At 42.3% G+C, this 27,300-nt stretch overlaps 1 protein-coding gene across 3 annotated transcripts in view; it reads right to left on the reverse strand.

Moving 5' to 3' along the window:
- LOC139694773 (uncharacterized) overlaps window positions 1-27,300 on the reverse strand; it is a 31,438-nt gene extending 4,138 nt beyond the window's left edge. Inside the window, exon 1 of one of the 3 annotated variants that reach the window (XM_071593291.1) lies at window positions 27,285-27,300. The gene's annotated coding sequence lies outside the window, so the exon portion shown is untranslated. Of the gene's footprint in view, window positions 1-20; window positions 368-473; window positions 678-27,284 lie in introns of those variants that run through there. The other 2 variants (XM_071593289.1, XM_071593290.1) reach the window with 2 other exon arrangements.

A 27,300-nucleotide genomic window follows, 5' to 3' on the forward strand; every position in this document is an offset into this window, starting at 1 on the left:
TGAGCACAATTGTTGCTTACCAATAAGGAGAAACGGGAGTGAGAGCCACTTAAAATTCAGCTGAAGTTTCCGCGCAGAAGTTAGAGAGAGAACGAAATTGGACGCGTATCCTGTGCTATCGACGTTTCCAGTGGCAACACCCATTCGAGACTGTCATAAGTACATGTAAAATTTGATGACAGGGAGTGTCGAACGAAGATTATAATAACTCCACAGGCTCAGTTTAGTCAGCTCCAATCATCTTCAAGAAACGAGATTCACTCGTTCCCACGAAAATACGAACGAACGAAAAGGCAAACTATGCCTTATTTGCCTCGTATTCTTGGATCACGCGAATAACATGAAGTCGAATGTCATCATGTGCACGATCGATGGAATTAGAAACCATTCTGATGCACAACCACTCGCATTAACCCGCTAACGTAAATTAACGGTGGTTTATGATGCCAGTGGAAGCTGTACATGATACTGACCTTGTGACAGTGCTTCCCGTCACGTGATGAATCTATCAGTCTCACTTACGACGCGGAACGTTGGATTGACGACGAATGCGCGAGAGAGTTCCCGAGATCGCGCTCCGGAAAAACACAAGCCAGCCAGCCACAACGAAAGGTTTCGATGGAGCGCGCTCCTCGCTGCCTCGCTCCTGCCGCAATGCCGCTTGCCCGAATCTGTCCACCAAAGCGAGACAACCAGCGCCGAGTGTGGCGGAGGGGAGGCGGAGGAGGGAGGGGAGGGAGGTGGGGGCGTGAGGGCGGGGGACTGCGAGAGTTTCCTCCTCGCTTCCCTCCCTTCACAACCTGACCCGCAGTCGAGCAGGTGTTGCTACCGTCTGCACCAGCGATCGACGCTCTTCTATTCTCTGGAAATGTTATCCATGCTCCCGCCGGAAGTGATTCCCGCAACCATTTTTCTGTGTAAGACCCATATCCTCGGAAGGGATCGTTCAAACTCGACTCTCGTGGAAAAAAACAAACAAATGATTTCTTTCTTCAATCGGATCTCGGCAAGATTTTCACTCAATCGTTTGATTTTTCTAGGATAATTCCTTTTGAAGAGGACTTTTATTTCAACCAATCTGTCGTGAAACGTAAAAAAAACCCACTCGAAGAAAACACAGACTACTGAGCGCGAGATTCTATCTCCCCCAGGGGTAATACCTCCGAACGTGACCTACTAAAGCTTCGAAATGGTGCCGGTTTTGTTACACTGCTGCTTACGTAAATGTTCACGTGGGGCAGGTTATACACTAACTGCTTATTACAAGTGGCTGTTTATTTTTTTGTTGTTATTTCTTTCATTAATTCTCTGCCAATGATTTTAGTAAAAAATAATAATATTTTTAGTGCACAAGTAACGTGTTATTGTACAAAAAAGAAACATTAGTATGCGTGAAATATTTAGGACATGCTTCGACGTTTCGGGATGGCCGCGCGCTCCAAATTATGACCACACGTATCCACGGCGGTGTGTGGGTCGAACCAACACGGGCAAGGTCATTTAGATAAAATATCACAATGAAAATAAGTGGGTACAATCGTTTGACCTTGTTAAACTCGAGCATTTATGTTATCACAGCAGCGCGCGTTTAGCGGCCAGCGAGTCTAATTCAATCCCATCATCATTGGTGTTAACAGGAGTCATTCTTTGAGACAAGCCGGGAACTTTTGAATACATGAAAATGAATTTCCACGTTATTTGCGCGACTCTCTTAAATTTCTGAAAGCCTTAAAAAGGATTAATAATACGATGGAGGCATTTTCTGAAAGTCATTCGTCAAATAAAATGTTATTTCATTTCCTGTTCGTAAATTTTACATATTTGAAAATATTTAAATAATATTTTGCGAATATGAATGAAACGAAACGACTATTTGCAAAGAAATTGTCAGCCTCAGTATAACCACTTTGTAATGAACGATGAAGACTGCCTATCCATATCAAAATTTGCTATTATTTCAATTTTGTTCCAAGGAGATAATTTTAATCGTGATTAAAAGATGTTCACATCGATCGATAATTCCCCAATTACAAGTTTTAGTTTAATTGTTGCATCAAAAACATACTCCTCCTGGGCGCAGATGCGAACTGGTCTTGGGACCACGCCTCCCCTGGACATAAGAACGAATGGTCATGTTCACAGACTGCACACTAAACAAATATGTAGGCCCCTTTAAGCTACCCATTATGCTTAAATCATCGACAATCTGGCATTATTCAGTGAATCCCATGAATTAAGCATTAATTAACGAAAGTCAAGGGCCCCGCACAAAAAACATTTGTCACCCGAAGCTTCAGGGCGGCCTTGGTTAAATAAATGTGTTTCATGAAGTTTTTTTATCAACCCAATGCATTCCTACACTGCCGATTCCCAATAGAAATGGGCCGCCGGAGGGTTGTGGGAAGTAAGCGATGTTTTGATTTTTTATTGAGGTTCATTCAGCTTGACTGCTTCTTGTGGGTCTCATAGGTATCAAGTATCACTACAAGAGAATGAGGTTTGCGGCCGGGTGAAGGATATATTGACAGGGACATGATTAAGTGTTAGGCTCATATTAGCCGTGCGTATACCGATCGCTGTAACTCTGTGTTTAAGATGATACTTTTTAGGTTTATGTGGCCTAAATGTTAGCCATACAATCCCTCGCGATGAATTAATAACTGAATTTAACCTATACGCGAATAGTATAGGGACGCGGTAGTCAGTGGATAGAGCGCTGGGCTATTCCCTGGAGGGCCCGGATTCGATTCCCGGTGACTCCTAGGCCCCCTCAGCTTCCCCTGAGCTGTGTGATTTTTCGGGTACGAGATTACCTTGAAAACTGAAGCCTGCAAAAGGAAAGAAACTGCTGATGTGTGAATTTCAAACGCCGTTGGATGAGCTCTATCCTCTTCTATCAAACCTACCTTCGGGTTGATCACTGATGGTGGTTGATGCGTGAGATATATTTGTATATATATCTCACGCATATATATATATATATATATATATATATATATATATGGGTCGCGATAGTCCAGGGGGTCGAGCTTTGGACTACTGACCGGGGGGTCCCGGGATCGATTCCCGGGTAAGGAACTCTGGGCACCTGCAGCTCCACCCAAGCTACGTGATTTTTCGGGTACCAGATCTTCCTGGGAAACCATAACCGGCACAGGGAAAAGGACTGGCCCCCCTACCCTGATGTGTGAATTTCACACGCCGTATAGGACTTAGTACTGGGTGAACTCTACCATCACCTACCAAACCGACCCTCAGGTTGATTACTGTGTTTATGGTTTATATATATATTATATATGTGTGTGTATATATATATGTGTGTGTATATATATATATATATATTTTTTTTTAATTTAAACGGAGAAGCGAGATAGCGCTAGCGAACAAAAACACAGAGAAACACATACAATTGAAACTCACACGTATTCAGAATTTTCGGTGGCCAAACCACTTGGGGAGAGAAGGAACTGACGTGAACTTGTGTTCTCTGCGTTTTTTTTTCGCTAGCGCTATCTCGCTTTTCTTTTTAAACTATTATTCACTTCCGCAAGACTTTCTTACAATACGTATGTATGTTTGTGTACATATATAGTATATATGCACACACACACACAAAGAAACAAATTCATCTAATGAATTGTGACTAGAAAGATTGGGTAAATCCAGTGGTTCTTAATGCCAGCAAATAACTCCTCAAGATACAATTATGATGTTGTCATTGAAATATTAGTCATTATTGATCACTTACGCTCCAATGCAGCGGCCTGAGTGTCTTGTGGATGGAGGTTCGGTTCTAGGAACGCACCTAACGAGGCGAAGGCGGAATCTCGGGGTCGGCAACATAGTCAACATACTCCAACAAAATAGCCATTTGCTATCACATGTCGCTCTGTTATTCTTTGTGTACCCGTGAGAACAATACGATTTGTAAATGGCGCCACCTTTCTGTAACTCAATTCTAGACCAAAGGATGTATTTCTTCATATTTTCCTTCGGAATTGTGTAAAAGATCTCTCTCTCGCGAACGCAACTGATCGCGATAAAAAGTAGTAATTATAATATTTTGTTTTCCGGACTAGCTGATTTGTAAATAAAATCGGGAATGGGTCTAGACACTTGAGTGGCCCTCGGGTCCACCGCTGGTGGGGATGGGATGGCCGGAGGCCTCAGAATGGAGGGGATGCTAAGAAGGCCAAGGAGACAGTCGTCGATGAATTGAAATGCTTTGAGAAGCATATCATACGACGACGGCGAACGACCACACGGCGCCTCAAGGGTTGCGCCCTCACATTCTTCCGTCTCAAGCCGCGCTCTCATCTCATTCATGAATCGGAATACAATCGATGGCTATATTTTGAACGCAGTCGCTTGTTGCATGCTGGACATGCTCCCATAAATATTTACGAAAACTGAAAACCTCGCGGGTACGGGATTTCACGCGTCATTTATTCCTTATCACGTCTCGGTTCTTAGCACTGGATTTCCCATGGGATTTCTTTGCGAAATTGCGAATTCTCTACAAGCTCCTTCTTAAACCATCTTTCTTTTTGCAGCAATAGTACTACCACCGTTACCACAAGTCGTTCAGCGATAATCGGAGGAAAGATTCCTGGAGGGCACCACCCAGCATAATTTGTTAGCTGTTTATCAGTTGTTTCTTCATATGTACATTGAACGATATGAAAAACTCGGAAAAAGAATGCTTTTTGTATTCCAAAACTGAAAACTGTCTTATTATTGATGAAGCGTCTCCAAATCCACAAATTCTATGAAAATTAAGAATGCCGTCGACGAATGTTATCGTGCTCACGGCTGTGTTCAGCAGGTTCACGCCAACTTACTGACTCATTGAAACCGGTAATGCAAACAGAATTTACATGAAATTAAGAAACAGTTTTGAAACCAGTTCTCTTTATATGTTTAGTCATTTAGAGTGACCCGTGGTTTGAACTGCAAAAAGGGACGGAATAAAATCCGCAGTAGCCAACTTAGACAAAAAATCAGAGCGATTTCTAAACTCGACCCCCTCGACACATCTCGGGTCTAAAATCTGTTTAGAACTCCATTTTGTTTCCATGGCACACCCGGTTCTCAGCGAAGGTTCTGATCCGCTGGTCGCTCCGTGCCCTCGAGAGCGTGCACGAACGCGAGCAGAACGAACTGTTAGCCCGGAACCCATTGTGGGACCGCGGATGGCAGAAGCTGGGAAGAGAGGGTTCACCATTCGATTGACCACGTTTTCTTCCGGTGCAGAATGAGTCTTAAGTATGCACATTCATCCGTGAGCCAAAATACCCCCCTGGATTTCCAACCGGATGAAAGTTCATGTCATAAGATGGCACTTGCACCCAGTCTGCACCTGAATATGATGTGGTACATTGAAACTTGGTCGGCAATAAATGTCTTAACCAGTGGAAAATGCCAATTATTTGATCATCGAAAGTCAGTGAGCCAAGTGTGGGATGTGGGTGGAACGCGAAATGTAGTTTCCCTCGGGGTATTCTTAAGATAAATGGACCGATTAATAAGTCAACGTTTTGAACATTTTGGTTGATATTCTGGGCGCCCACGTTGAGTCTAAGGTTCGTTACTACGCGTCGGAAAACTAATTTCCAAATCAGTCTTTCATTTGGCCCACGAGATTTATCCTTCCGGGGAAACGTGAAATTAACAAAAAACACACTTCGACTTGCGTTATGAAGCCCTTTATCTTGTGCCCTGCTTCTTTTTAAAGGTTTTAGTCAGATATCTCTCTTCTCATCCATACCAATTGTTATTTCGTTATATTTTTCCTTCGTCGTCGTTATTGCGCCATATTAGCGGTTCTTCTTTCATCCACGAACCTAGATTGTGATCGGCTCCGTTATAGCCTTCCAAGTATTTATATGGCATGCTCTACACGTCACTCTAGCTCCGTACGTGCATAAATTCACACCTTACAAAGAAATCGTCTGAGCAGAAACAAAAATTGTCGTTTTAAACTGAATCACCTTCTACGATAAGCCAACCATTAGATTTTTAGTTAACAAGATCGATGCATTTACGTCCAACAGTCTCAACACGGGACTTCAATTGCCTGTGCGTAATTCGGACTGACGTATTACTTCAGTCGATCACCTCAGCAAAAGAAGCGACACACTACCCCGCCGACATTTTTCTCATAACTCATGTCACACAAAAACCGATCTTGAAGGCGTATTGATTTTCACTCTGACTTCGGAGTCTATTTACGGTTTCGCAGTGCAGTGAGACAAGTGCAGGGGAGGGGCGTGGTCCCGAGCCATCTTCTTCTACCGGAGAGGCGGTGGTCCCTTCAGGCGGCCTTACCGTTCGGGCCTCGACCCTTTCTCCATGCTACTCCCATTTTCAGAGCCCAGTGGCTGAAGGTGTCTCCTCACGACTGAACCCCAAAGAGTGAAGAACTTCCTAGCGTCGTCTTCGATAATAGTCTCTCTTCGGGGAGGTTCCCTCTTCTTCGCGATAGAAGTCTATCGCGAATGGAACTTCATACCGATTACTTCTGGGCGCGAGGTCGAAGGCTCAAGGGAATGGTGGGTGATGAGAGTGGACCACTTGCGCGTGGGGGCCGGCCGGCCCTCCGCGCGAAACCGACCCGTCTGGCGCTTCGCCGTCAAACAGTATGCCTCGGGTGGGAAACATTTTGGGGAGACGGACGAATTTGGTGTATTGTGTTGTAGGGCAATGACCCCGGCACGCTCACGCACGCACCCCCTGCCGCTCCTTCGCGCCTCGGCATTATTCTCTAATAGGCCGTTCGGGGGCCGGCCGCCCACTGCGCGTCAGGGTGGGGTGGGTCTCGGTGCGGGGGTGGGGTGGGATTGGGTAGGGGGAGCATCCAGAATGGCGGAAGCCACTTCATTCCCTCGCGCGCAGATAAAGAAAGAGCTAGAGCTCTGGAGGAAGTGTGCGCTCCGGTCGCCGAAGAAAAAAATCATTTGAGATAATGACTTCGAGACACTGAGACAATTCTTTTCGCTGGAAGGATCGTGAAAAGGAGGCAATGGAGTTTTAAAGACGATGGGAATCGCAGCCTTTCAGATTTCGTTTCCATTCGAAATGTTCTCTTGCCTTAAAAGACGGCGTGCGTAAATACATAGCATGTCGTTTTCCTCAATGCCAGGAGGCGGAAAAAACTCATTTTTTTGTGGGATATTGGTTTCAAGGGCGCGTCATTTTTCTTGCCGTACTTTTTGTGTCGGGTGAAGACCTTTGGAATTTGAGCGTTCCTGTCTCATACCTAATATGTCAACCTAATCAAACGTTCATTTGTGCTCGGAATATTCTTGTGTGCAATGAATATGGAAGTTTTTTTGATTACTAACTGATCGCAAGAATCCTGGAGAGCTTCATATTTCGACAGTGTTCCACACTGGGGAGCCAATTTTTGCTATTGGTCAACAATGATGTTTGCTTTACGACCACATCCGATTTCTCGTCGTCGGAAATATTCATAGCACCACTTCTTCCGGTAATGTGTGAATGAATATGTGGTAGCCATGTAGCGGGTTTGAATGTGTGCGTGTGTTTATGTATGTATGTATAAAAAAAATATATATATATATATAAATATTTCTACACACACACATTTCTATACATGTCTGTGTGTATATATATATATATTTTTTTTTACTATATATGTGTGTGTATAAAAGCATAAACACAGTAATCAACTCAAAGGTCGGTTTGGTAGGTGATGGTAGAGTTCACCCAGTACTAAGTCCTATACGGCGTGTGAAATTCACACATCAGGGTAGGGGGGCCAGTCCTTTTCCCTGTGCCGGTTATGGTTTCCCAGGAAGATCTGATAACCGAAAAATCACATAGCTTGAGTGGAGCTGATGGTGCTCAGAGGTGCCCGGGAATTGAACTCGGGCCCTCCGTCCAGTAGTCCAACGCTCTACCCTTGTATTACCGCGCCCACCCACACACACACGTCTTATATGATTTACAGGTATACATGTATGTGAATTTTCACGCGCCGTATAGGGCTTAGTACTGGGTGATCTCTACCATCACCTACTTAACCGACCCACGGGTTGATTACTGTGTTTATGGTTTTTTTATGGTGCATATATGTATATATATATATATATATATATATATATATATATATATATATATATATATATATATATATATAAACACATACATACACATATGTATACACACACACATCGATCAGATGTAGTCTACGACTTCTTTATCACAATTTCCAATAAAGATTATTACTCGAGCAATGAATAAAGAACCGCCAAAATTAACTTTCCATCATTTACACTGAAATGTGCTTCTATTCCCCTCAGTCTCCAAATAAAAATGCTTTAAAGGGATCTCAATTTGAAACAACCACAACGTGATTCTTAAATTTCCAGGAGAAACAGGGCCACTGATATACCAAAGGTGAAAACGTTTATGGAAAGATTAAAACAGAGAATAGAACGGGGGGGCCTTGAAAAGATCTGGCGGAACAAATATTGAGGAGAGAGGCGCATGTTTTCGAATGCTAAAGAGCGTGAAAGTCTGGGCTGACGCGAAGCGAAATGGGCTCCCAGGCGCGTTCTGACACGCCAGCCAAGGTGTGTGTGTGTGTGTGCAAAGGTCGAAGGCACTTAACCCGGAGCCATCCTGACAAAAATGACGAAAACTTTGGGGTTGGTGCCACTCTCTTCGTCAGAAAAGTGAAGATGTACCCAGACTAGTGGCAGCTTTCTTCAATCCCCGTCACTATGTAGGTCATTTCGCTTATTCGCCCTTCCCACTGGAAGACGTCGGGTCAGATGAAGCGTTGCCAACCAGACCGAATTTCCGGAATCGCCCTTTGTTTTTAAATGGATCTCACCTGCTTCGTTGTCATTTCAATGCGCTTGTGTGAAAATCACTTTTGCGAGTCTTTCGTTTGCGTTTGTGCGCGCGTCATGGGCAGTGCTTATGCAATGCAACTTTTGTGTTTTATCTCCTTGGAACGATTACGTAATCATTTAATGACCGCGGATCCAGTTACTAAAGCACGTTTTCCTAACTGCGTGTTTCGCTCTTCCTCACATTTTCGCAAAATGATTCTCGTATGCTCTGAGAAAAAATGGGCGTTCAGGAAAGGCACTGTTTTCAACGTCTCCTAAGTTCCCTCGATTACGTTTACGCTTCTCCTACTACATTCCCGATTCCAATTTAATTGCCCGCAGGCCTGATTTTTACTATTGTCGCGGCTATAACCACCACGCTTCGTTGATTTCATGATTCCCGTATTTAAATATGGATATGCATCAACACTTCAATTGAACTAGAGCATAGGTCATCAGAAACGAAATGTTGTAACCACCACATGTGCACAATGCTCATAAGATAAGACGGATCAGTCGACGAATTGACTGCAGGAATTTCACCGAAGAATGGATGAAATTGTTGAGGGAAACATTCGATGTTTTCAGGTTTAATTTCGTGGAAATCCATTATCACTGAAGTAAGACTGAACTATGTATTCTCATTGGTGAAAGGATACGTACATAGGGTTTTTTTACTTCGGTGATTGTTGAGGGAAGATCAGCTTCAAAAACAATTTCTTGCGAAAAAATAATGCGATGGTCAAATTTGATTTTTAAATCAAATTTTAAAAGAGGGGTTGATTTTTAAATCATCCCCTCTTTTAAAATTACTGTCGCATGAGTGCGTAGGGCATTGTGTGCCATGTGAATTGCCAAGAAAATTTTCATTACCAAGTCACGAACGAGGACCGCACAAAGAAGGATCTGGTGCTTTCCCGGTGAATATGTCGTAAGTTGAATGAAGTTTTCTCGGGTTTCCACACGTGCAATATTTTTCATTGCTTCCGACGTTTTAAGGTCTGACTCGGTCCTCGTCATCGTTTGATCCTGATTGCCAAATGGGCAAATGACCGCTACGGCACAATACGTACAATTGGCGTACAACTGCCACCAGATTGACCATCAGCGATTGATTGTCAACGGCTTGTGCTCCTATCTGTCGTCAACCATGGCGACCGTTCCCCTCAACTTCTCTGTGGCGTTCAAAATGGGCTTCCAGGTATTATTTAATTAGTAATCGGAATCGCGACTGAACTTAATCCTTTCGAGACTGATCTCGATAGCTTCCTTCGTGCGCCTGTCCCAAAAACCAGACGAGCGACAAAGTACGTAAATTCATCCCGTCGATGTTGGTGCCCAATAATACCCGAGGGCACAGATCAATTGGTTTCGCTTCACTTACAGGGGATTAAATGGGTACGTTTAATCAATATATGGTGAATTTACATAGGGCAAATTCGCGGAAATGAAATGATACTGTGACAGATAAATGAACAATATAAATTGAACGAATGGATTACGTGATCTCATTCGTCAAAATCAAAAGCCTTCCTTGGAACAGAAAGGCATACACATATACCTGCCAGACGTCCGAGGAAGAAAATACAACTGCGTGTCGCTCTGATTTCATACAATGGTGGGTTCAACGTAGGATGGCCTGTATCTATATCTGAGGAAATATATATCTATTGTTTGTGGGAAGACACCTGGAAAATCATTCCGCATGGTTCCCGCTCCTTCGCAACAGATGAAGGCTATTCCGTTTGTCCAGAGTGGGAGAGCTGACCGACGAGGAACCAAAGTTATGGCAAGTAACATTCATTTTATTTTTTACCTATCAATATATAATTTAGCTGTGTGGTATATTAGTTTCGTAAGACGTAATCTGCTAGAATTTAATTACTTTCATTTGAGCATATGATTTAATTGCAAAATAGAATTGTTCTTGGACAGACAACACTTAGCACCCATTTTTAAAAATGTTTTGTAATTCTTTCAAGCAATTTATAGTTTCATATGAGGAACCCACATCACATTAAAAAATAAGATTTTTTTAAATCAACCCCTCTTTTCTTCTTAGGATTTCTTTCGCAATGCAATACATTTTTATCCTGAAATAGCTAATGAATTAGCGTCAGTCGTCATGTACAACTTGTTTCAGTTCAAGGAAGGCCAATCCTATTTTCCCTAATTTTCGGCTCCTAATTGGTCGCATGCAAATGTTTGAGGAGATGGCCTGACCTTTATGCCGGCAGTCCCATTTCGCAAAGACGTCACCGCCTCTGTTGTCCAGTGTGGTCACAATCCTCAAGGTGTATTCATTATGGGTAAATTTTGTCATGTTATTGGCCGTCTCTTTCCAGTAAATCAAATGCTCTATCGAGAATCGATTACATGAGGAGCCTCAACTGCTTCGACAATCGACGAATCGAAACCGCCCGAGAGGAATGAATGCGTAGTCGAGAGCGACTTATCCTTCTCGTAGAAGAGGCGGATTCAAGCGAGGATGGCCAAGCGAAGTAATTTGTCGATTGCGGGGTGCGGCGAAAGTGGAGCATTCATGTGGCGTTGCACGTTTCAAGATTCCGGTCCCATTTTCTAGCACTAGGATTTTCATTAGATTTAATGACGAAGCGAGTAATCGTATCTTGTGATCCCGAGTCGCTGTGGCAGCGGTAACCTCCACGCGTGGGAAGCCACTCTCGCCAGGTTGCTTAACTTCGCCCGCCATCGCACGTTAACTGAACGTTAAACGGCTTCAAGTTCGCACGCAACGCGGCATCTCAGTGCGCTCGTCGTTATCAGCTGAGAAGTCCATTTTGAAGATCTTTGACATGCGCTTGAGGGGTTATTCCCGATAAGAGGGAGGGAAGGTGGATGTGGTGGGAGCATCAAGCGCCCGCTATGGGCCGTCGCTAGAATTCCGATCAGAAGTCGTGTCTGAGGGGGGGGAGGCACATTTGTCCTCCCCTCCCCCGCCCCAGGGCCTTCCGCTGCCTCCCGACTCTCCGGCCGCTCCTCTCCTGCTGAACAACCACAGATTCGATTCAAATGCCGAAGTTATTGTGTCTCGCAGGCACTAATTTGAGTCACCTATGAAAATTTTGACACGATACTAGTAGAAAATCAGTTGCGGTGTTATTCCGGTCTCATGGAGATTGGAACTTTATATGAATTTCAGAATACATAGTATCCTTGAATTCAGCTGACTGACTGCATTGCTTAATTCCGCCTGGAGTATAAAATTGAGAAAAATGGAAAGCAAGAAGTGCGTTTGATTGTCAGCGAAGCATTAGAGTGTGTTTTATGTATAGGTACCGTGTAAACGAACGTCACTTAGTGTCACATTAACTTCAATTAGTCTGCTCGTTCTTCTAATCCATTCTGTCCTCCTCCCTCTTTGTAAAAAACTGTACATCCAGGACAAGAGCACGGTGTCTTATGACCCACAACTTGTGCGGTGCGGATGCTCGCCTCTCTCGTGGTGGTAGCTGCTGTGTCTCGTTAACGCGAGGGCACGAGTGACTAACGACGATGTACGAGGAGATGAGCGCATATTTACAGTGCGTATCAAGGAGAGATTGAAAGAAACACTTTTTGTGAGAAATTTAGCGCAAAATATCAAATCTAAGATCGCTGGGGGGGGCAATTTACGCCCATAAGGACCTTGGTATAGAACAAACTTATGCATTTTCAAAATCTGTTTCTTTTAACCTAGTTATCTATTTTCCCTTTTTTGATATAGTCCAGTAGTTTAGCAACTAATTTATGTATTATTATTTTGTGCCCTCTTTCCTACTTTTTGCATTTACAAAAAATTTCGGCGGATTTATCAATGGTGCCGGTTGGCATATAAACAGCGGTGCTTTTTTGGCCGATGAAATTTAAAAAAATGTGAGTGCTAATTATCAAGTTACATACACTTTTAAACCTTAACTGATCAAGGTTGATGAAGTACAAAATGTACGACAATTAATATAAATAACCAAAAATTAATTTATTTATGCTAAGATAAAACAATAAAAGGAAAGAATTCGGTTTGGTTACTGAAATAAGATTTCTTTTGTAAATCTGCAGTTTTTGAAGCGTTTTCGGATGGGATAATTCTGTTACAGGTATGTCGTCCGTAGTGAGTGTACGTAGAAGAGCCTTTCGTAGAAAGCATTTAGCGGGAGACGTAATGAAGGCGTGAACTTCTCGTAATGTGAGCTTCAATAATCTCGCAGATAAATACTGTTAATTTCAAAGTAGCAGTAAAAAAAATATTCCCTAAAAAATAAAACAAATAAGTGCTGTTTATATCACCGGAATAAATCATGATGACGCAAAAGGCATTCTTGACTTAATGGTGCCGGTAAAAATCTCCTGTAATGCAAATTTATTTTATGCATATTGTTAGCTAAACATGTGAGCATAATATTCTGCCCGTTGTAAAACTAATTAATTCCATTAAATTTCTGCGATACTTGGCGGCGCATAAATTATCCGTTCAGCAATAGTTCCTTTTCCCTCATTAATCCTTGCATTTTATATATATACATATACATATATATATACACACATATACACACCCTCATATGTATGGGTCGCGGTAGTCCAGGGGGTAGAGCGTGGGACTACTAACCGGAGGGTCTTGGGTTCGATTCCCGGGCAAGCCACTGCAGCTCCACCCAAGCTAGGTGATTTTTCGGGTACCAGGTCTTCCTGGGAAGCCATAACCGGTAGAGGGAAAGGAACTGGCCCCCCTAACCTGATGTGTGGATTTCACACGCCATCGGCCTTAGTACAGGGTGAACTCTACCATCATCTACCAAACCGACCTTCGGGTTGATAACTGTGTTTATGGTTTATATATATATATATTTATTAAGTTTATATATATATTTATTAACTTATTCAACTTATGTTTGTGTTGTTTTTTGGAGTGAAAGACCTAATGAATATTTCCTCATTTAAGTAGTTCAACTTAAAACAAATCTAGCACAAAATGTGTTTCAGACACCCTGGCTATTACCGAATTGTAATTTTAATTACCCGCACATGTACACCAGCGCTATCTTATGTTTACAGAATTAGATTCTTATTATTGTGTGTGTATGTATATATATCTATAAGAATCTAATTCGGTAATAGCCAGGGTGTCTGGAACACATTTTGTGCTAGATTAGTTATAAGTTGAACTACTTAAATGAGGAAATATTTATTAGGTCTTTCACCCCAATAAACAACACAAACTAAAATACAATAATGTCTGAGCAACCGTTTCGGAGTAGAAAAATTTACTATGGAGTACAAATCTCTTATAAGAATCATCAATTTATATCCTTTGATGAATTAAATTATTATTGTGGATAATGGTTTCTCTTGGGTTAGCGTTTATTTTTCCAACATAACAGAAGTCAAACTAATAATAATGCAGCGAACAAAAACGGCCAAGTATATCGAGATGTGAGTAGACACTGCAATGTGATGACGTCGATATGTCGACATGTATGATCTGCTAGTTCCTAATCCGTGGTCAAAATTCATATAATTTGAAGGAATTCATTCCTCACACTCATTCCATCGACAGAAGACACTGCTGCTAAGGACACAATCACGCACTGCCCTTACGGCTTGCTGACTAGCTATGGAATCTTGACTCGAGGTAAAGGGCAAATTTTCCCCACTTTCATTCTCGCCAAGTTAAAATCCAGTTTCTCGGTTGAAGAGAGAAAACGACGTTTCATACACGAGGCGTGTACTGAATAAATTGCGAGAAACTGATGTTATACACAGGCGGCATGCACTGAAACAATATTTTACGCGGTGCAACTCTACGAGAGTGTATACTCATTCCCATTTCACAGTTCAAGTGCCAGAATCCGTAATCAAAGACGAGTCCATGTTGTTGATCGGTTGCACTGCGGAGCACATCCCCGCAACGCCTCAAGACGAGGCAAAACCGTGATTGACCATTGCATTTTGGAATGGAGTAAACAACCCTTAGACTCTTAACCCTGTGTCTCAGAACTAATCCTCGATCCGCAATTGAGAAGGGCTGGGACCTACGCAATCGAAGGATGATCATCAACAGCAACGACGCCCCGTCAAGTTTCGCAACAAAAACTTAACTACCTCGCGTCATAACAAAGCCACCGACGGGAATACCAGCATTTGAATAATATCTCCCTGATTTGAAGAGGCACACCTTGAGCTTTGAAATACTCTTTGTGCACACTTTAAATTTTTTCTCGGATGGTGCTTGACGAATTGTGAACGGAGAGTGAATCCTCCCGTTTCGCAGAGAAGGGGACGGCACCCACTGGGAAGTTCACAACACCCCCGCAACTTATCGGGCACCGCCACCCTCCGAGGCCTCTGGAGTCGAGTTTCCTTCAGCACCGGGAATGATTTGACGCGCCTCGCGTTGGTTGAAATCACCCGTTAACCTTCGCTACATTTCAAGGTAAACAGGCAATCCTAAGATTTCGTTCGAATGTCAATACTGCACTTAAATTTTTTCTAGCAATTCGCTGGAGATGAGAGGCTACTTTCGAGTGTCCCCTATTTTCGAGCGCGAATGGTTTTTTTTTGCAATTACTGAAAACAAAATTGATAAACCTTTACCTATTAACCTTTACATTCTTCTGTTAAGCATCTTAATTATGAATTGGCAACTGATAACGAGATTCAATCGATCAACGTTCGATGAACTGAATGCCAGAAATAGGAAACTAGCTGATAGAATTTCTCCTGAAGCATTTCGCCAATGAATAACAGTTTACAAGCCAATCTCCGATTTTGAATCTTTTTGCTGGACTTACGATATCTCCACATTGAAGAAGATTTTTCATTGCCTTCCTATCCTAATGATTTTTCTATTATTTTTTTCCAATACTAGAACTGTCGTTTCAATGATATAACGGTTGAGGATTATGAGAAATGAGTCTATATACTGAATTCTGAATTTGACATTGCAGAAACGACAGAAGGACAAACAAGATGTAAGGGATCTACAATATATCCTCTAAATTGACCAAAACCAGGAAAAAAAAGATCCTGATACTTCTGTGCAACTAAATAAGTGGCACGCATGTGAGAAGAAACACCGATGGACTTTACGGAGAATGAAACACCAATTAGGATTTAGAAGAAGCAGAGGAGCAAGAGAAGCTATCCCCGCTCTCCGAGTCATCGCATACACGTAGAAGAAAATATAGGACCATCAACCGACATTCAGTGATCTGGAGAAAGTCTTAAACAATGTTGGAAGAGTATGATGTTATGTATCCTTAAGGATATTGGAATGAACTACAATGACAGGAGACTGACACACGGTCTATATAGAGAGCAGACAGCAGTGATTGGATGTGGTGAGATCAAGGAAGAATCTAAAATAATGAAAGTAGCATAGCAAGGCAGGGTTGTTCTTTATAGCCACTGATATTCAATGTGTATGTTGAAAATTCATATAACGAGATCAATGAAAAGATAAAGAGGTGGCACTCGTGAGCGTGGAGGAGGGGATGAAATGGTACTACCTCAAGATAAACAAGACTGAGACTAAGGTAATGGCCTGCAGTCAAACTAGGGAAGATATTCTCCAAGTAAGACTATGGAAAGATACGTTAGAACAAGTGGAAGAGTTTTGCTATTTAGGAAGCAGGATCACCAGTGAAGGAAGGGGGACATAATGAATGAGCAGATTAGGAATGGCAAAGAAGGCTTCCTATCTGAAGAAGCAACTGCCAAGGTCAAATAGTGTTAGTTTAGGACATAAGAAAGCGATTTTTGGTAAACGTCATGCATGGAGTCTACAAAGAGGTACTCCAAAGAGCGAGCGAAGAGGAAGAAGCCCACTAAGGAAAGTTAAAAGAAGTTGGGCATCGATTGAACACATCCTGAGGCATGAGACGTATCTCACCAGAGGCCATAAATGACGGAAACATAAGGAGTAATAGAAATAGTCATGGAGATTTAAGCGCAAGTAATTGGGAATTGACGGTGGCAGGGTAGTTTTTTTTTAGAAGTGTCACAAACCAATCCTCACGTGATAGCCGCAAGTGATGATGATGAAGAATATTATTTATGTTTTGAAGAATTCTGCATGTCCGGGTTTTCACCCATCAGAGAGCAGCACTTGGACGGGACCACTTATATAAGGACGGCCAAAGTCTGAGTCCCTCATCTTCGACCTGAAGACGCCAGATGAAACTTCGGCGAAACTGTTGTCGGCTTCAAACAACAACGCGGTGAAAACCCGGACATGCAGAATTCTTCAAGCCACCGCCGCGAAAATCTACGCAGCCATTATTTATGTTTTATTGAATATTTCATATCGATATTCATAATGATATGGGTCATTATCAACGAATCCTGTACCAAATGAAGATCAATAATGGTTTTTCTGATTAAGCTAACCACAGCTATCATTTCGAAGGTGGATTTGATAAGTGATGCCAGAAATCACGTAGTACTAAGCACAACGGCGTGTGAAATTTACACATCGGGGTAGTTGGGGGGGGGGGGGCAAAACCTTTCCCTATGGTTTCCCAGGAATATCTCGTTCCCGAAAAATCACATAGTTTGGGTAAAGCTGAGAGTGACCAGAGGCAGCACCCGGCATTGAACCCGGGACCCCTGGTCAATAGTCCAACTCTTTACTCACTGGATTACCACGTCCCAAAATTAATACACATTATTAAATTATGAAATACTCTTAAAAAGAATGTTCGATGACGAATGAATATTTTACAAAGGACCACATCTGCAACGGATGACAGTTAACTGAGAGAAACCGTCTGTGCGCTCACTAAATTTTAATCTACAATGCATAAGAGCAATTGTAAAAACTAATTACAGTAGAATAACAATTACGGAGTAACTCGTTCTTTATGGATTGGATAATAGCATTCAATTTAGCAAAACACTGGCAGTTTCGCTCCCATTAACTTTCTGAAGATGCATATTAGAGAAAAATTAATGATTCCATGCTATTCTGGAAATCGACACAAAAGAGTTTCATAATCCCGTGGCGTCCCACTTTCACCGACAGCAAACGGCATTCTTAAGCGCAAAGCGTTTAAAAGTGACTTTTTTCTCTTTAGCCGTGGATGCAGATGGATAATAATTTTATAACACCTGCATCTGCACAGTTCGGAATGGCGTTTAATCAAAATTAACGACAAATAAGTAAGTCCAATTAAATGCCCGTTAGTGTTACTATTAATATGAAAAAAACTCCGCATTTAGCCGGCAATCCGAACATGAGAGCAAGGTTCTTCTGGACAAAGAAAGTGAGTTGGGCCATGGGCATGGAATTCAATCGCAAGCTGATTAAATCCGTGCATGAATCCCACGAAATCCGTGTTTTAAAAACATTCCAAAGGTCGCCTTTTTTTCGATAATTCATTTCCTTGAAACATAACCAACCTCCGCAACTGCACGGCGATGATTGAGGCATGCAAGTCTGTTTATTTTTTTAAACCGAATGTTGCCTGAAACATATTTTTTGTTTATTCACTGATGAGAGCTCAGAAGGAGAATGACTCAATCCCAGATAAGGAAACCAAACAAGCAAACTACAAACCAAAAGGTCGGAGCGAATCTTTATGTCTTCGGATCCGATGTTTATAAGCACTCGCGAGGTAATGACTTCCGGTGAATAAAAGGTTACACCAACTGAATATACGCGTGAATACCATTTGACACTCAGAATAGTTTTATCAACGAGGGTACAAGGGTTTCAAGGGGACGATTCAGGAGGGACGGTCGAGCAGCCATTTAAAGACCCAAAGGGCCAATTTCCTTTACTTAAACGCAATTGGAGTCTGTTACCGAATCCCCCGCGGCGTATGCCGCATCCGCGACGTCTTTCGGTGTTTTTAATACGGGGATGTGCACAAAATGGACCCCTTCTGTGAATGAGGCAGCTCTAAGCGTCCTCGCTCGGGAAAAATAGTGCTGAACTACGGTAGTATATAAGGGCGTTTGACGAACTCACTTTTATTTTTTAGAGTAGCGTGTAGTGACATTTGGAACAGGAAAAGGTTCATCAAAAAGTGACCAGTTTTATCCGAGGCATGCTGTTCCGCGATGGTCGAACTTGAGGAAATTGCGAGATTAATGACATGAGTCATCCGAAGTATATACGACGTTTTTGACCTTCTTTAGGTTTTGGCAATTTTATATCATGTGGCAACGTCTGAAGAGTTTAAATGTAATTTTATTTCGAAAGAGGAAGGATGATAAGGAATATCATGTTACGAGCTTTGTCCAGACTGCGAAAGAACAATGTGATTAATTTACCTACAACTCTCTAGCATCGCGAATTTAAATGGCTATCAAATACATGCATTTGGAGTAGTAGTAGTCCCATTTTTTTAAAGATGCATCAGTTAATTGCTCATTTTGCGACTTAAACAAAATGTGGAATCAAAGAAAGTATCATGCGTCAAGTATGGCGGAAGGTAATACGACCATAACCTATCGCCGTTGACGTAAAAACAGTCAACCGGACAAATTTTGATTAAAAACTCGCTCAAATACAATTTCTTTCCGAAAAGTTAAGGCAATTTATTTCGCCTAAACGATTATTATTAAATAAATCTCGTTGCAATTAGGCAATCGTTCTCGTGGCAACGGTCACTCTAACCATGTACATACGTAAATTCACAAGAAGAACATATGTGAGATAAAATACTCTAATACACAATGATACTTTAAGATTACCAACCGCACCTTTACCATCATACATCGGCTAGTTCACACCATACACACAACGCGTCGTCCATCGCCGCACTCCGTCCATAATCACGCACTCTTCAACTTCATATTACAAGGGTGTGTATGGGCAGACCACACAGCTAAAGAGTGCTTAACCCTATTTTCTTCGTAATTATCGCTTTGGACGTTAACAGCATGTGTCTTCAAGCATTTTGCCGAAATGCGCGATTTTCGCAAACGTCATTCTACAGATGTCTCGACGACAGAGGTCGGTTCGCCCCTGACGGCAATCTTCCAAGCGTCAACGAGCTCGTCGTGGTTTTCATAAAAAAAAGTCACCTTGATGTAGCCAGCATAGGTCTATTTCTTTCCAAAGGAATAGTTGTAGTACAAAATTTGACAAAGAGATACAACTTAACTAATGTCAAAATCCATATCTAAAATCAGTCGACTAGAGAGGAAAATTTTTAAATTTTAACAAAACGGACAATGGATGTTATCAGGTTCACCAAAGCGTGTATTGAAAATCGTTTCCTGGCCCTGCCAGTCTGTCTTGGGAGTCTTTCATGAATAAAAAATTGTAAAGGTATTGTTCACGCAGGGGGGACTCCCAGGGCGGTTACTGTGCCGTTGAAGATCAATACGGGCCAAAGGACAGGCAGAAGCCTCGAAATAAACCTATAAGTTTGCTATTTTGCGTGAACAGGAGAGAATCCACTCGTATATCTCTCGTCGCCATCGCAAGACTTTGGAAAACGGATATGTATGCACTAAATACTATATAGTTTGAAACATGTGCGAATGGTATGTTTTATAAATTTGCGCTAGGTAACCGTCCTAGATACATTGAGGCAATTTATATTTTCTAATTTTCGAATAAATGAGGCGTTCGGTGCAGATAATATTGAATGAAAGGAAGCTTGGATCACTGCAAGTGAGAATCGGTTTCGAAGACGTCCACTTGGTTATACGTATTGCTGTATCTGCGGCACTTCAGCGCGCACCAGAGCAGGTTTCATCCAATATTGCTCATTCCATCCGCCTTTTTACCAATTCTAATTGCATGTACTAATGCCAAATTTAATTCTTAAGTACTCCTTTTGTGACTCGTGATTTTGTCACACATTTAGCATCTTCCTGGGTCAGTCTCACCATATGGAATTAATAATACTATTATTATTCACCTACGTTTTCTCTTAGCTCTGTCTTGCTCGTCAACATTTTCTGAAAAGGATGAAATTAGATGTTTTTTACTCATTAGATTAGTCTCTTCGATTCTCAGTAGTTTTACTTTAAAACATGGCATGGCGACATACAGGTATCGTGTGTATATCGGGTGAGACTTACACTATCTCAACTTGCTTAGTCCGTTTCATCTCGACGAATGAATTCATTCACACCCTAGTGTTTGCCGTGGCTTGGATTGCGACTCGTGGGTCTTGGGAGTGAAAGCATACCATTCCCCTCCTTCGGAAAGCCACTGGTGGACGGAATGAGGGCCGAAGCCAGTGTCCTTGGAGGAGTGCATGCATTTCAGTCGAGCGTTCGTGGCCCCAGTTCGAAACAATGGGGCTTATCCTAATCCCCCACACTTAAGGATTAAGATCCGACACCCCCTGAAAATTGTGAATGGTTATTTTCGGGATTGAGAACTTAGAATATGCGTTTTATTTCACCTCGTGAAGCACTACCGAAGGCGAAGGCTTTGAACTTTCTAGCAAATATGTTTGACAAAGAAATGGCCAACGGCGATACCTACCTGTAAAATTTATATTCCAAACAACGCAGTTTATCGTACACCAAACCACTGAAGATTATTAACAACTAGGCCCGAGAATACTTTTCAAAACTCTGTCATCTAGTTTATTCCACATGTGCACGTTGTACAATGGGAGGGTATTGCTCATAATTGGATATCGCTATTCAAGGTTATAACAATGTGCGGTGCATTTCGTCGCAAAACAATGAAGCTATCAGAGGCGATGAATCGAAATTCCGACTGTTACAGTTTTACATTTAAGGCACAAGGAAAACTTCACCGATGAATGAATCACTGGCGTTCGGTGGTGCAACAGGAGACGTTTCGTGTCTCACTTGGGAGTGTCCCACCGTTAGATTATCCTTTAGGCTCTGTTTATTAAAGTTCCCGCGAGAGTCATACGACATGCCCTCAATTACTATTATCACGGAATCCGCTGACTGAGAACCCAGCAACACCCTTCTTCGTCATTCACCGTCGAAAGAAACATTTATGGTGACTTTAATGCGGATACAGGCATCGACAATAGCCATATAAGTTCGCATACTTCTCCACTCTGTGATGTACCTATTTTTGCTTGAACAATTTGCACGTATAAGTTATTAATAAGTGGAAGTAGTTCAAGTAACGTCGTGATAGGCCAGCATATGCACGTTTTCCTTGAAAAAGAATCAAGATACTACCGGGAGAACAGTCCCTAAGAGGCACTAGGAATTACATCTTAAATTAAGCAGGAGTAACAGTGAAGTTTTTAAGATTGAACCGCCATGATTAACGCCGGAAATCTAGCATCAGGTCTCGAATTGCCCCGATAGGTAACCCAAGATGAATCCCAAGGTATCGCCAGGTATCCCAAGTTTCGCCCCTGGGTGTACTTCAAGGGCGATAGATTTTTGCGGGAATTACATGGGTTGGCTGTTTGTATCTGTTCGGGACAATAATAAACCACGCATCGCAAACTTCGCATTCGCAGAGTATCAGAGTAATGTGATCACGCATAATCGACGGAAGAGAAAGTGTCCACGACATGAAAAATCCGGACTCAGCAGGCCCTGAGGAAAAATGCGGGAGAATCTGATGAATTTGTTTAATCTGACGACAAGTCACTGAGGCTTGGCCGTACTCGGAGACACGTGGAATTTTTTAATCCGAGAAATCTCGTCGCCCCCAGGGTTAATCGTGCATGCTCGCGATTGCAATAAGTGGAGAAAAGAAGCCAACCAAACTTTGCAAAGCTGTTTCCCACTCATTCGCAGAAAAACAATTCAGTTGGAAAAAATTTGCGCAAACTCTCGCAAAGCTCCGTGAATGGCCCGTGACAGGAGGCGGAAGGACACCAGACAAAAGAAATCTTCAAACGTTATATCTGTTTTAAAATTTTGTATCTAAAGTAGTGGACTCCGCATGCTCCAATTCTTTGATTGATGGTGAAAAGAAAGAAGCTTTGCAAAATTTGAATGTGCTTTTGGAATTCTACAAGGTATAATTCTTTCCGTCATGATACAGAGATTCGGCCGATTAACGCCCGATCATGTGGTCACAGAATATATAAAGAGAGAAAATACAATCCCTCCTATTGCCACCATTGTTCGACTTGCCGATATTGCGCGTGAACGCCATGATGTCGTCACTGAACTCGCAGAGTTCGTTACCTTTGAAATGGGCTCAATTACGAGCACTTATTAACCTCTTGTTTCATCAGTTTATCGAATCGTGGTTTTTGTTTTAGCTCATATAATCGCAGTGTGCCCAATGGGCGACTACTCATTGTAAAACAATCAATTTCGATACATTTAAAAATCGGTATTCGCCTAAAAAATGCTGATTTCACCGATGAGGCATTTTATATTACATTACTCGCCGTTTTCCCTCGTTAGATACGGAGGCCAGGTTGTCACTCAAGTCTTTTTTATGCCCAGCTAGGTATATTTCAGCCTCTCCGATTATTCACTTGTGGGTCAGTGCGTTTTAAGCTGCGCTAAAAATATACTTATATGCAATTTCAATGCTTAATTTTATTGTCCATTCAGGGCGCCTGTCGGGAAGGCTGTGGTTACCGCGAGCCAGTATATCACCATCCGTATCACTTTTTTTACCCCTTCAATGTCCATACTTGGGGACCAATGGGTTTGTAATTCTTGTTTCCCAGCAACAAGAGTGTAATTTATACTCATGAGGAAGGGTGAAGCCCTGTTACACTTCCATGGTATGGCTAGAAATTAATTTTTTTACAAATATAGAATTCGATTGTGATTTTTGTTCGTCATATCGCCCGTCCATTATTACTCTGTTTGCAGTTGGAAACATACCCAGTATTCAGTTTATCAAGCCATGATAAATCCTTAATTCCTGCTGGTTATATATCAATTTGACGTAAGGCACTTTGCGAGAAGCCTTCTTGAACACCAAGATGTCACCATCAACGGATTTGTTCCTTTCCTCTCAATTTAGAAAAAAACGGGCACATAAATGTGCAGCTGTGTTATGGAGGCGCTGTTTCCTTGCATTCATAAGTCGGGGACGCACCAGGTTTTTTCTGCCCGGTTCTGGTGATGCCATTGAGCAGCGTGGAGACGAATCACACCGAGGGGAGCCTCCAAGTACTTGGGCCTTCTAGAATGTGTTTTCCATCTGGCTCCCGACGACAATGAGTCCATGTTTCCTCCATATCCGCTGAAATTTTCGGAAGAAAATATGAACGCCGTGCGTCACTTTCAGCTTCCTGGGTCCCTATGGTAATACCGGAATGACGTGATATCGGTAGTTCCGGATGTTAGTTGCGTTAAACGCTGCCCTTAATAGGCTCTTTATTGAGCAGTCAAACTTTTGGTAGCTATATTGCGCTCAAGAAGTAATCATAACATAATAAAATATTTACAAGTCTCAATGCGCGAGTAACGACTATATTGGAGTTCATTCTAATCCAGTAAAATTCCCTCAACCCGATCATGCCACGATTCGAGCCGTGGTGGGCGGGCGAGGGTTGATGTTTCCACATGGAAACGCCGTGGAGCAACGAGCCGTGGGCCCAGCGCGTTCTTCACCTGCTCATCTCGAACATAAGACGATCAGTCGCTTCCAATCACCTTCCGAACACGCGTGCCAACATTCAGTTGACAAGGCAATTGTACCTGATGGGGCTTTTAAAAGGTAATTTTGTCAGGGTCTAACAGTTACGAATCGCTTCTGATTGTAATTCTTGGAAATGGCTAATCCTCTTTAGATACAGCGCGAGCCACGTATGGCATTTTTTTCCAGGACAGGGAATGGCATAAATGACGAGTTACCAATGAAATGTTTTTTTCTAGAACTCCATTCAGCCAAGTAATTCGTACGCCGCAATAACAATACCAGATGCTGAATTTATCAGGCGCCGTATCTCTGGATATCGGGCGAATTTTCAAAATGTATCAATTCGATGTATTTAAAAAATCTACTGGATGTCTTATTTTGAAAAATTTTTTGTAGCGTGTAAATACCAAATCGCTCAGAAGGAAAACTCCTCGGAACAAAGCCACATTACCCATACATGGCCAGAAGGTGGCAGAATGTGCACCTGCTTCCCCTTGCTTAACTCGAATGAATATTAAGGGCACTCGCGTAGTGGGGCCCACTGCATTATCCAATACAATCCATTTACGCTAAAAACCGTTAGGGTGAAGATCGAAAAATCGATTCATTAGCATCGACCCCTTCTCACGTCCGAGAGTTTAAAGCTCGGACATCCGTCGTGTGACATTGAAGATTCCCTCGTAATTGCTTCTGCATACATTCGCGCGGGCATTGCGCTAACGCGTCGCCGAACTCCTGCTTCTGGTTGAGTCAACACGATGAATATGAATGGTAAGCAACGAGACCCTTCTAATTTGAAGTGATGAAAGCTAGTTCGAAGAAAGAAAGCAATAATGAAATAGAGATTTTGTAATTTTATCGGAAGGAAAGCGCGGTATGCTAGAGCGTGCGCGACTGACGCGAGAAAAGTCACGTGGCCGACTTTGCCGCCGATCTGTGAAGAATAAATTGGACCTGTAGAAAAATTTACACATCTTGGAATGCGTGATAAATTGTTGATTTAATAGCCGTCGTTGCTATGGCAAACAGTCCTCACACTAGCTCTCATGGTACACAGGCTCTTTTTTCCTCGGATGTTTGCAATACAAAAAAAAAGGTTATCGAAGAGATATTAAGCGGCGAAGAGAGGAGGAGGAGAGGGGGGGTCCCGTCCCGCTCTGCTTGTAAAGATAAGACATCTGGGGTTCGGCGGGATAAAAGAACCTTTCTATCTTTTGGCATAATGACATGGCTTTCAGTTCCCTTGGAACGAGAGTGAATTCGCCATCCATATGTCAACGACAATCTTGTGACACATATTTTAGACTTATGGAGAAACCTCGATTCGAATGCTATCTCTCTTCAAAAATCTGAATCGTGAATTTTACATGTAAAATATCTCCATGAAATAATTGCAAATCTAACTGTGGTACCGGATGATAATCCCAAAATCATACAGATTGATCAAGCCAAAGGGAGATTTCGACAGAAACTCTCTCTCTCTAACCACAGACGTAAAAAATCCTCAATTAACCATATACCGAACTCCTTTTTTCCCTCTCATGGCCAACTCAAATCTCCTCCAATTCACTCGGGATGTACTAGAATTTGCGGTAGCTTACACGGTATGGCGCCAGGTGGGAGCGAACAAAGTTAAAAGCAACGAAATAAGTACCTTGCAATGGTCGAGAGTTCTGGGCGTGCTGTGAGTCGCAGTGCTTGTCTTGAAGTGGATCCCTATTTTCATTAACAACATACATTTTGGGGAGGGCACGGATTTGGACTCTCAACGTCGTGTACTCGTGATAGGCCTTGTTCGGGGGATGCTGGGGAAGAAAGCATCTATGGAGGCTGAGGATTAGAGGAAATGTGGACTCTTTAGTGTCGAATATCAGAGGACACTTACTGGAGAAATCCAGATCTATAGCATGAACTTTCCCTTTTTTTTGTGACGAAGTAGTCAAGGAAAGAAAAGGAGACTTCATCGTGGAATGCGATCGATTCAGGCAATGTTATCGTGAGGCAAATTTTATCATACTTTTATAAAACGTTGGTCCATTTATTTCGCCGCAAATCTCGGAATACTGCATTGCATATGCAAAAAGAAATATTTTCATTTAATGGGAAAGTGAATTTTCTCACAGAACGAAGTCACATGTATATCAATCCATAACACATAGACACGCCATAGCTGTTTGCTGTTCATGTGGATGGTCACACTGAACGACGAGTTACAGCGCATTTACAATTTTTTTCGCGATCATATCATGAACGAAAGGAATATGAACTCTTTGTCACAATTAGATCAAACGAATGAAATGCCAGCCCATTAGAAAATTTCACTGATCGACTATGAAATGTGAAAAGTTTGAGGCGTCATATTCTCGAGCGAGACGAGGCTTGAAATCCTTCTCTGAGGCTTCAACATAACCCGACGGAAGTAATGTATATTCGCAACAACTTTTTTGATCGATAACTAATCAGAAAAACTAGTCTCAAAATAAAACCTACACTCGGATAATTTTTGCTCCAATTCATTTTAACAGATGTGGCAGCCAATGGAAGCAAGACAAGGGGAGTCGCGAAAGTGAAGCGCATGGTGTCCTTCCTGCCTCTGGGACCTCTCAAAGGACGCGTCGCCCTTAGTGAGGGAACTGTTAATATTGGGGCACTCAGGTTTAATTAACATGAAATCTCTTAAATTGTGGTGGTACATCATCTAACAACAAAGATGAAATCTCTTTAAAACTAGTGAGTGGCGGTCTGGACAATATTTCTTTTGTCCAGGGTAATGGCCTGAGATCTATTGAACACGAAAAGGCGGCAAAACCGGTGCAGCCTCAAGCAAGCGCAATGTAAACGGGGCGCTGAGACCTTAACAGTGAGAGCACCAAAAGCCCACAAGTACGTAATAGTATACGTACCTTCGGCTACTTCCGC

This window comes from Hetaerina americana, unplaced genomic scaffold (genome assembly GCF_022747635.1).
Source record: "Hetaerina americana unplaced genomic scaffold, ioHetAmer1.1.p SCAF_54, whole genome shotgun sequence".
NCBI lineage: Eukaryota > Metazoa > Arthropoda > Insecta > Odonata > Calopterygidae > Hetaerina > Hetaerina americana.